This window comes from Pleurodeles waltl, chromosome 4_2 (genome assembly GCF_031143425.1).
Source record: "Pleurodeles waltl isolate 20211129_DDA chromosome 4_2, aPleWal1.hap1.20221129, whole genome shotgun sequence".
Classification (NCBI taxonomy): Eukaryota; Metazoa; Chordata; class Amphibia; order Caudata; family Salamandridae; genus Pleurodeles; species Pleurodeles waltl.
Window position 1 is genome coordinate 532,828,071 of NC_090443.1, and position 12,189 is coordinate 532,840,259.

The window sequence follows — 12,189 nt, forward strand, 5'->3', positions numbered from 1 at the left end:
TCTGTTCCAGAGTACAAATTTGTTGTTCGTATTGGGACCATTGCTCCTCTATACGTTGCAAAGAGGCATTAGTGTCCATCATAAAGGGCTTTAGTGCACGCAATTCCTCCATGACATCATGTAGAGTAAGATGTGTAGGTGATTTTGAGGGAGAATCAAGGTCTTTTTTTGGGCGCTTGACGAAGGAGGTGTTAGATTTTTTTTCGCAATTGCGCCAGCAGCATGAGATGAAGAGGCGCTATCCTTTAAAAAGACTGCAGCACCATCCATTGATAAAGCGGATGGTAGAGAAGATTTAGTTATATGTATGCGCACCACTCGAAGAGGATTATCAGACTTGGAGAAAGATGATGACTGGCAACTCTGAGAATTATGTGGTCTCCCCATAAAAGCCAGCAGCAATTTGGTAATAGGAAGCCAGCGATGTGAGGTGAGGTGTTGCCAGAAGTTTCCAAAAACAGAGCAAAATATAATAAAAAAATATATAAATAGAAAATCCTAAATTATTCTCTCATAACAGGCATGACAGAATACCACAAGAGCAAAGCACTTTTCTGCACATAGTCAAACAATTGGTGACTAGTTTTAAGGTAACCCTCCGTCAAAGGAAAGCATTTACCATGTTACGAAGAGCAATTTGAAAGAGCTCCTTGACAACAAGAGCTGCCAGTGAATACTGAAAGTTGAAAACCTCAGATAAATGTGTTTGAAGAGAGAGGTCAAAAGTTCAGCTGGCTGTCAGAAGGTAATACATATTCCATTGCAGAGGAAACTAGATTTGTAGAATCACATCCAGGCAAGCAGTTAAAAGTCAAATAGAAACATCTCTGTGAAAGTTTAGGTTTGTGCAGAGGCTTATGGAGTGAAACGCAAATGACAAATGACAAATGACAAATGAGGCAGATAAATAATCACCTCAGGCCCTCACATGAAGTCTCTGAAATGACTTCAAAACTCGATGTCTCTGTAAGATAAAGGCATATTTATGCAGCGGCAGAGCTTTGGTGCTCAAAAATGCTGAAGAAATTAATCATTTTGATGTGAAAACATCTCCTTCTTTCTAGGAAGTGCTGATGCCTCACGGAGCTCTAAAGAGCAGTGGCCATCTTGCATGACCTCCAGCCATGCCCTCTGAGTTTGGAACAGAAATATTAACCATTGAAAGGTGCCACCTAAGAGGATACCCAATAAAACCACAAGTAGAGGTCACATGTGTGACCTAATCTGACCACACAAAAAGACACAACTTCCTTATCTGGATTGCCACCTCTTCAAAGAAACTGTCTGATGGTTGACTGTGCTGTTCTACCATATTGTCACACAGACAGAAATGTGCAGTTTCAGCCATTCATCTGGGTAAATATCTCTAGAAGAGAATAGAGTATTACTACTGTTAGCTCTTTATATGTGCACCACAGGCCTTTAGACGCTCTCTTAGAGTAACACCTAATTGGCTGCCTTAGAAGCAGCATATCCCCTGAAAATGATTGTGGGGTACAAATTGCCCACTACTTCACTTTTTGACTAGTTTCCTTCATGTCATATATCTTCAGAGTCAACATTTCGAAAATGTGAGTGGTAGTGGCCCAAGAAACACCACAATGATTTCTAGCAAAATATATTTTACAAAACATATGCCAAATTTGGAGTGACATCTAAAATTGTAAAGAGCCCAGCCAGTGCTTTAATGAAGAAAGTGGTTCATAATATTCCATCAAATTATCTGGAAGACAAGAAAAGATATAGTTCAAAAGGGTTGTTTTATACTTGAACTTTTACTTTCAGGATTCAACCCCTAAGCTGTCAAAATGAACAGGTATCTTAGGACAATAGGTGGACACGCTTGTCAACTGTTTTCCCTCCCTGCACTTACCTGCTGCCTCTGGCTTGGTTGAGACTATGTCCTCAAGCTTCCCCAGGGCCAAAGGAGGGGCTGCATTGTGCTCGACAGCACCTGAACATTCCCGCAGCGAGGGACATGGTTGTTTGCTGCTTTTGATACCCGCACTTACCTGCGGCCTTTGGCTGGGGTGGGGCTACGACCCCCAGTTTCCTCGGGGGTTAAGGAGGGGCTGTATTGTGCTAATAAGCACCAGGACCTTCCCGTAGAGTGGGACGCACCAGTGCACTTGCCAGGGTGAGAACCAGACCAGAAGAGGCTGGGCTTGGGTCACCCCTCTTGGTCTTGTCATCAAAACTTCTCTTTGGATCCTCACAATTCTCTACTGCTGCAAGGATCATGGGTTAGAGAAAGTCAAATTCTATTTTAATGCCAGTCAATGAGCTCTCTGTGACTATCACTAACTATCTTACAGCTGCAATGAGTGCCATTACCTTGGAGATTGGGAGTGTGAAGGTAAGATTGGGGGTAACTAGGAAGACTCTGTTGCTTGCATCTACCAGAGACCATGCGCCAAACAGTCAGCAGAGGTGCAAGAGTCGCTGCAGGGGGTCAAACAGGAGATGATGGCCGATTATCAAATAACCCTTGTATGTATGAAGGGAACTTTAACACCGTAATTGAGACTCTGTTTTGCATTGACAAATATGCTAGCAAATATGTGATGGGATCTCCTCCAACTAAAAGAAAGATGGGCAGCGTGCACCTGGTGCGCGCAGCTACGACAGGTGACAAGAAGTGCTTAGATCGTCTGCTGACAGAAAATAGGTCCTGAAATGCAGGACTTAGTGCAGGCAAATAGGCAGAACAATCTCCAATTTGGGGTAATGGTTTAAATGATTTGGGCAGTACTAATCTGTTGGAGGGCATCATTACTAACTTGATTAGTCATGTACTTGCTGCACTGAAAAGCATAGCTAGAGCCCTGAGAGAAGTTATTACACAAATTCTTAACAAGCTTCCAGGTCATGTTGAGCCCCTGAACCCAGACGAGGACACTTGTAAATGTAAGCTCAGTTCAGCCTTCATGAGAGGCAGGAGAGAAAATCTGCGCAGTCAAACCACAATTAAATAAATTATTACAGGTGGTAATAACCTATGGTGTAAGGAGATGACCCCTTCTTTACTGACTCTGTGCCAGTACTAACAGACATGACCAAGAACCTTACAACTTTACAGCTACCCCCAGCCTGCAACCCATATGTGGTTGTATTAAAAAATGCTCCACCCCTACGGGCAAATCAATACAAACCTGATTTCCAACTGAAGAACAAAGTGACACATTGGCTTAGCACATCTCTAGGCAATGTCAGCAGTGATGTACTATCTAGAACCATAATTGGTATCCATCGGGTGTTTTGGGTAAGTACCAGCACAAAAAAAGAAGAAAGTGATAGCATTGTAATCAACTTCGGTGATACTCAATTAGTGGGCTACATTCTGTACAGAGTGTCTGCTTTTAAAAGATCCATGTGCAACATACAGCTGGTGCCACTGGACTTTATCTATAGATCTGTGCTTGAAATATCACTCATCAAGCCCCCCTAATCCTGCAGGTGCTTGGGGGTAGACTTAAGAGCCCCTAGCACCTCCTTGCGCAACATTAGTGTAATTTTTTATGCTATTGTGCCCCAACGAGGCCAGAATCGCCACACCAAATTTACAAAGTGGTGCAATGCATGCATTGCAACACTTTGTAACCCTTTGCGCTACATTATGCCTGCACCAGGCATAATGTGTGCAAAGGGGGTGTTCCCCCATTAGGGGGGCAAAGAAATCTAAGAGATTGGGTTTTGCAGGATCAGCAGCAATATTTTTTACGTTAATCCTGCAAAGTTCTAAAATACCACCAAAAATACTGACGCTAGTTCCCTGTGCACCATATCTTAGATACAGCGCACACATGGAGTCGTTAAGGGGTGCAAAAAAGTGGTGTTGCACTAGGTGCCGTGTTATGTTTCTTAAATCAGGTCCCTGGTCTTTCATGATTTGGACCCAACCATTTCTCTTCCTTCACTGAGGTTGACTGACTGGGGTGCACAAGTCAAAGGCCTCAATCAGGTGATGGGTATTTAGGGATACGTTGTTCTTGGGTGGATAAAAGTAAGATCATTTTAAAGCTTTTGCCTTGTGTAAGAACTGAAATGACGGATCCTTCTATTTAGTTTCCTATAGTTGATTGTAATATCAATGACGAATCATCACTTCCTACTGACCCTTTAATTGACGAATTTTAATCTCCAGCCTAATTTTCAGGTCGGACGCAGCACTGAATAGTGGAACAAGCAATGTATCTGCTGCTCTTGGCTTGAATCTCCTCTTCTGGAATACCACAGGTTTCTCTAATAAAATAAACAACATTAATTGGGTGGATATGACTGCTGCCCATCAGATTGTGTGCCTCCAAGAGACATGGTCCCGTGGTGACTTACAGTGTAAACAGTTTCTTTCAGTTACTACCCCTGCTTTCCCGTTGACATCTGGCACTACAGTCTTGGACTGTTAACTCTAATCAGTGTAACCACAATAGCCAAGATATTCATGACATTCCTGGATTCCACTTATTCCAGACAATCTGTGTACCGTTTTCTGGGTTGCCTCTTGTGCTGATTAATTTTTATCACAGTAATTTTGATAACAAATATGTCTGAATTAATCATGCACTTGCTAAGGTGCTGAAAGGTCTAAAATAATTTTATGTCATAGTATAGGGAGGTGAATTTAATTCCAAAGTATGTCCCACCTCTAAGAATCTTGTGTTTGATACAGGGTACAAGGAATCAGCAGATCACTCACACTTAGAAAACAATCCTTGTAGCGACATTCTAAGTAAGTTGATGGTGACTTATAATCTCATCTTTAGTGCGGATCTGGCCTGCAATGAGGATACTAGGCAGGTATCGATCACAGGGAGAGGCACTAGGAGACTGATCAATTACATTGCATTATCGAAAGTATGGGAAAGGAAGGTTTCCAAGATTTCCTCTATACAAAGCTACATGAGTGATCAAAACTCGTTAGTATTTGATCTGTCCCTAGGGTTGCCGACACCTGTTCATAACCTTGTGCCCCCCCCAAATGAGCACCCTAGGAATGGAGGCTTGCAATGCAAATAGAGGAAGGTTGATGCTAGGGAACTCTTGTCCTCTTTAATTGGGGACAAAAGGGAGCACTTTAAAGTGCGTCTAAGTTATCACCCTGACCCATTAGATGTATTTGGGGGCTTATACCGAAATATGAAAATAGGCAAAGCAGCTAATGATGTTACCACAGTCACTATGGTGAACGAAGTTTAAGAAATGGTTTTATAGATCATGTTCACAAGTGCATAGGAACCTGTTAAGGCCTGTAGTGTTGACGCCTGAGGTTCTGTTAAAAGTTCTGTTATCACTCCTTTCCCCGTTGGGGAGGGATGTAGTGTTGACGCCGGAAATGGTTAACACTACCAGGAGAGACCCGAGAGGGGGGTTAGAAGCCCTACCCCTCCACGGAAGGTGCAAGATGGATTGCACCATGACGGAGTAGGGGAGGTCATAAAAGCAGGAGAGACAAGGCGGGAAGTTTAGTTTTGGAGCGTGTTTAAATAAAGGTGTACTTTTAAACACACAAGCCGGCTCTTCGTATTTGTTCAGCAGCGCGCTTGTGATGTCGCGCAACTCAACACTTGGCGACGACGGTGAGCCGAACTCCGCGTGAGGCAGCGCCACCAATTTACACCCGACCCTGCCCGGACCCGAAGCTGAAGACTGCTGCCTGCCCTTACCTCGAGCATGCTGCCTAATCCAGCGGAGGCCGTCATCCCCAGGGGCAATGAAGCCGCCGGAGACCTGACACGCGAGCGTGTCCGACGTCACCCTGCCACACCTCTGGCCCCGGTCTGCGGCCCACGTCTGCAGCCTCAAGAGGCTGTGTCCTTGCTACCCGTCGACCGCGCGCCTACTGGAGGCGGCGCTCCCTCTGCAGGCCACACACGGAGGAGCTCCGAAACGGCACTCCACGTGTCAGGTGAGAGGCCCCTGACACACCCTCAGTGCCGTTCAGCTCCAAAACGCTCTGCTGCGCAAATTTGCATATCAGACTGGCACGCACTGACTCAGTGCGTTTTTACAAGCACCACTGAGCCCCCAGACTCCCGTTGCGCTGATCTGCAGGAAGGAAAGCATACTCCAAAAGGAAAGGAATTTTGATAGTACGTCCCAAAAAAAAAAAAAGAAGAAAAAGCCAAACCTTCACGACAGAACAAGTGCACTGCGCAAACCCCCTGCCAAAAAAGGAAAAAAAAATATATATAACCGTGATAGGACATTACCCACACCACCGCACACGCCAGCATGGCTGGCATACCCCCTCTGGAGCCCTTCACAGTTACAGGCGCATCCCCCACCCAAGCAGCAAGGTGGAAAGTCTGGGTGGAGCGCCTAGAAACATACTTTGAGGCATTGGACGTACAAACAGAAAGGAGGAGACCCCTCCTTCTCCACATCGGAGGAGCGGACATACACAAAATTTTCAAGTCAGTCACGGAAGCAAGGCCATGAACGTATGAAACTCTAAAAGGGGCAATTACAGCACATTTTGAACCTTATACGAACCCGGACTATGAAAGATTCCTTCTGCGCCAAGCCCGACAGGTGACCGACGAGTCAGTCGACATTTTCTATGCCAGGCTCAGAAAACTAGCTAGTACCTGCACACTGCCCGACGAGGACGACGAAATCAGGGCACAGTTCATTCAGGGATGCTCATCATCGAAGCTTAGAGAACGCGTCCTGCAACAACCGAATATGCCGATGAAAGACATCCTCACACTGGGGCGGTCGCAGGAACTGTTGCAGGCCCGAGCAGCGCATATGGAGAAAGCCCTCGCAGCCCAACCAAAGGCAGAAACAGTCAACACAGTAACAACCGATGCATTGCGATACAAAGACTCTTACAAAGGGAGATCCAAAGGCAGAGCATGCAAATGGTGCGGAGGCCCAGCACCACACCCAACAACCTGCCCGGCGTGGGGCAAAATATGCAGCACCTGCAGAAAACTGAACCATTTTGCGAAAGTTTGCAGATCTGCACCAAAACAGACAACCACGGCTTCCAGGCAAACGGTCAAAATGGTTGATACCACTTGGAACCCAGACTCAGAGAGCGACATGGACAGTGACTCCCATGTGGTGCACATCATACACGCTATTGGGGGCCGCCGCCTGCCCACATGCCAAGTCACGATCCAAGGGTCACACATATCAGCGCTGGTAGACACTGGAGCCTCAATAAATTTGATGGCCATGGATATATATAACATCCTGCCCAAGCCGTTGCCACCAGTAAAACCCACCAACGTGCAATTATTTGCCTTCGGAAAAAGCCGCCCTCTGGAAATATCACCACTGAGATCTCCCATGAGGACACATGAAAAGCCACAAAAGTCTATGTCTCCAAGGACGGCACTGGATTCCTTTTAGGCTGCCTAACGGCCCAAGATCTAGAACTGGTGCATTTTGCTTTCAGCATACATGCACACGCACTCCTCCACCTCACACAAGAGTTCAAGACTCTATTTGAAGGCATCGGCTGCCTGAAGGGACCCCCGCTACGGCTCCACATCAATGAATCCGTCACACCGACAGCACTCAGACACCGCCGCATTGCCTTCCACCTCCGCCCCAAAGTGGAACACGAACTCCACATGCTGGAACAAGGGGGGATCATTGAAAGAGTCACAGGCCCCACACCGTGGGTGTCCCCAATCGTGGTCACAAAGAAGCCCAAGCAACCCGACGCAGTCCGGATATGCGTGGACATGCTCATGCCCAATCTGGCAATAAAACAGGAACGCCACCTCACCCCAACGATCGATGACATCCTGAGTGAATTAACAGGATCCTGCTGGTTCTCTAAGATGGACCTTCGATCGGGTTACCACCAGATCATGTTACACCCCGAGTCGAGACCCATTACTACTTTTTCCACTCACAATGGGTTGTGGCGATATAAAAGACTTAACTTTGGCATATCAAGTGTTGCAGAAGTCTTCCAACATGTCATCAAGGAAGTCCTGCATGGCCTCCCAGGAGTTTTGAATGTAAGTGACGACATCCTAGTCCACGCACCAAACATCGAAACACATCTCAAACGACTGCGAGCCGTCTTCGCTAGACTACAAACGAAGGGCCTGACACTCCACAAGGACAAGTGCAATTTCCTCAAAAAGGAAATCTGTTTCTTTGGGTATCGTTTTTTGAGGCAAGGAGTCGGACCAGACCCCCAGAAGGTCAAGGACATCCAGGAAGCCCCAGCGCCGACAACGGTCACAGAAATAAGGAGTTTTCTGGGAATGGTCACGTACTGTGGGCGATTCATGAAAAACTTGGCTGACATCACAGGACCTCTGAGGAAACTCACACAGACCAACCAACCATGGGAGTGGGGTGAAGAGCAAGAAACTGCCTTCCAGGCCACCAAGGAAGCACTCTCAGCCGACACCACACTGGCATTCTTCGAGCCCCAGCGACACTCACAACTGGTAGTTGACGCAAGCCCCACTGGCTTAGGAGCAGTGCTAGTACAAAAACAGGACTGTGGAGAGTGGGCTCCCATTGCCTTTGCTAGCCGTACACTCACACCCACAGAGCAAAGGTACTCAAAATTGAACGTGAAGCCATCGCCATCCACTGGGGGTGCCGCCATTTTCACCTGTACCTCTATGGCAACTCCTTCTCGGTCGTGACTGACCACAAGCCCCTGCTGCCCCTGTTCAAAGGATCATCCTCCAAGCCACCTCCAAGATTCGAGAAATGGATCCTGCAACTGCAGGAATATGATTTCACGCTCATATACCAACCCGGCACAAAAAAACCAGCGGATTTCCTGTCCAGACATGCACACCCAGCCACATCACAGGAAGTGGAGGAAGCCCAGGAAACGGAGGAGTATGTGAGGTCGGTAGTGGAATGAGCACGACTGCTACCCATACCACTCAGCAAAGTGGTGACGGCGACCAAACAAGATGAATGTCTACAGCTAGCCATAGTAGCCACCCACACAGGGGAATGGAGACCACTACAGAGGCCAGATTTGTTCCGCACGCAACAGGCCCAAGTTCGCCTACATGCCTTATTCAACGCGCGCCAAGAGCTTTCAGTAAGCGAAGAAGGCTGTCTGCTTAGAGGACTCTGCCCCGTGATGCCGTCCAGCCTCACAAACCGAGCAGTGTCCCTTGCCCACGGGGCGCACCAGGGAATCGCCAAATCTAAAGCCCGTCTCAGGAGCAAAGTCTGGTTCCTGGCACAATTCAAAAGTGCCTCGTCTGCCAAGCCAGTGGCAACCCCGACCCCCCAGCGCCCATCATAACAGAGCAAGGCCCTACGGCACCATGGCAATGAGTGAGTGCAGACTTTGGGCACCTGCCTGACGGCTCACACATGATCATAGTGGTGGATGACTACTCTCGATATCCGGAAGTAGAGATAGTACAGTCAACGTCAGCACACATTGTCATCCCCAAATTTGAGAAACTCATGGCCACTCACGGGTTTTTCGGAGAGATATGCACAGACAATGGACCCCCGTTTAACAGCCGTGAGTGGGAAGAATTCCTAGCGTCAATGAACACAAAGCACAGCCGCATCACATTCCGATGGCCGCAAGCAAATGGCGAGGTGGAAAGGTTGGTGAGGACCCTAAACAAAGTCATCCGCATAGCGGTGGCGGAAGCAGACAACACAGAAAGAGCAATCTACGCGTTCCTGAGGGAATACAGAGTGACACCTCATGCCACTACAGGTGTCACTCCCAGTCAACTCTGTTTCTGTAGAACAGTAGTGGACGCCATCCCACGCCACCCGTCCTGGGCAATGAGTACCCCACCACCCAACAAATCAACAGCCAGGAGGAACGCTGCAAACACGTACGCCTCCCAGAAAAGGAGAGCCAGAGAGACAAGGATGTGAATAGGAGATACGGTGTTGGTAAAAGACCGCCACCCAGGTAGCAAGTTCCGCCTACCTTTTGAAACAAGACCATGGACAGTGACCGCCGTAAAAGGCACAATGGTGGCAGCCCAAAGAGGACCAGAAGTGGTAACCCGCAATGTGGCGTTATTCAAGCGGCTGACCCCACAGACACCCTGCGGAGAGGACAGAAGCAGTGTCGAGGCGAGGGCCGAGTCAGACACGGAACCCAGCGATTGGGGCACCACGCCAGGGGAACCTGGGCACAGCCAGGAGCGTCTGGAAGATCGACTATCACCGGAACGAGGGCAAGCCCGAACTACAGGAACCGGAACACCCGACCCCACTGAAGAAGGAGCCCAAACGTTGGGGCGATCCAGCAGAGGGAGGTACCTGCTAAGACACAACCCAGGTCCATCACGGTGATACGCTGATTTCGCATGTGACTGATCGCACAGACATTTTGCTCAAGTAGAGCCACGAATACATCGGTAGTCACGGAGTCAGAGACTTTTAAGAAAAAAAAGGTTCTGTTAAAAGTTCTGTTATCACTCCTTTCCCCGTTGGGGAGGGATGTAGTGTTGACGCCGGAAATGGTCAACACTACCAGGAGAGACTCGAGAGGGGGGTTAGAAGCCCTACCTCTCCACTGAAGGTGCAAGATGGATTGCACCATGACGGAGTAGGGGAGGGCATAAAAGCAGGAGAGACAAGGCGGGAAGTTTAGTTTTGGAGCAGAGTGTGTTTAAATAAAGGTGTACTTTTAAACACACAAGCAGGCTCTTCGTATTTGTTCAGCAGCGCGCTTGCTGCGTCACGCAACTCAACAAGTCCCATCAAAAGGTTACCAAGAGATAGAGAGGAAGAAAGAGCTTGCAGGAAACATTACAAGAATGCCATCAGGGCAAGGAAAGACACGATTAGAAGAGAGCCTTGGGAGCAGTTTACCAAGGCATGTGCCATGAATGACATGGCCCGATTTTAGGCGAGCAGTGAATGCACCTTTTTTTGAGAACAGCTCTGGCACTGGCATAGATATGACCACACCACAGCATATTACTAACATGTTTTATGATTCTCATGGTCTGGCAAACCCCGATAGTAGCATAGTGGATACAATGCTAGGTCTGGAGAAGATGACCAGTTACTAATTACACTCAAAGATTTATTATCAGCAGTGGAGAGATGCCCAAGCAATACAGTTATGAGACCTGATGTGGTCCCTATTGACCCTTTTAGGATTAATCTTGACCTTTGGGTTTCTATACTTATAAATATTTTGCACAGCGCAATTTGTGTGAGCCCTCCTAAATCCTGGTCTAGTGCAATTATTGCACCTATATTCTACAAAGGGGATCGCGGGGCCTCCCGGTGCTAATGTCCTACATCTTTCATTGACTCCACTACTAAGGTGTTGGGAAGAGTACTGCTGGATCAGTTGGAGCACTGGGCTACGGAGAAGGGCTTTTTAATGGCAGCACAGTATGGCTTTAGGCAGGGTCTGGGAACAACAGATCAGGGCCTGAACCTCTATCTGTTAATAAGCAAATATGTGACACTGTGAAAGGGGGGTGTCTTTACATAACATCCATGTACCTCAGCGCAGCCTTTGAGAATGTCATCAGAGGAAGGCTATGGAGAATGCTGCCAGCAAAGGGAGATTATCCTAAGATCACTCACATACGCTCCCAACTCCATGAGGACGTTGAGGGTTGTATCAGGCCCACTAGAGAATGTATGCCACCAGTCAAGATTTGGAGGGGTGTCAGATAAGGATGTGTTCTAGCCCCAAACCTTTTCAGTCTTTATGTAAATGATTTTGACACATAATTGTTGGGTGAACAGGCAGACCCACCTAGGGTAGGAAGTAGGAGGTTACCAGTCCCGATGTACATCAATGATTGTGTGCTCATGTCAAGAACAGAGCTGGGACTCCAGGGGCTGCTGAATAGATTTGTTGCACTTATGAATGACCTGGGACTGTCAACCAATAAAACAGAAATGTTCTCTATATTGTGTGGCCACCCTTTAAGTAGGATCAGTTCCCTGCATGTCGGTGGCACTAAATTACAGCATGTATCGACCTTCACACAACTGGGGACCCTTTTTGATAATAGAGCTCATGGAAACATCTGTTTAGCATGAGGTCTGTGCAACTTGAACAGACTATTGCAGCTCTGTTCAAGTTTGCTTCGAAATTGGGGCCCTCGCAATTGAAAGCTACAATTAAAATCTACAAGGCCAGATGCACTTTGATTGCTTCCTGTGGTGCAGGCATCTGGGGTACAGGGACTCTGCACAGCTGCAGGTTAGTGAAAATAATTTTCTGCGCAGACTGATTTC

At 47.5% G+C, this 12,189-nt stretch overlaps 1 protein-coding gene across 4 annotated transcripts in view; it reads right to left on the minus strand.

Moving 5' to 3' along the window:
- The window catches only part of LOC138293061 (uncharacterized), a 289,136-nt gene that overhangs the window by 175,483 nt on the left and 101,464 nt on the right, over window positions 1-12,189 (minus strand). The window lies entirely within an intron of this gene.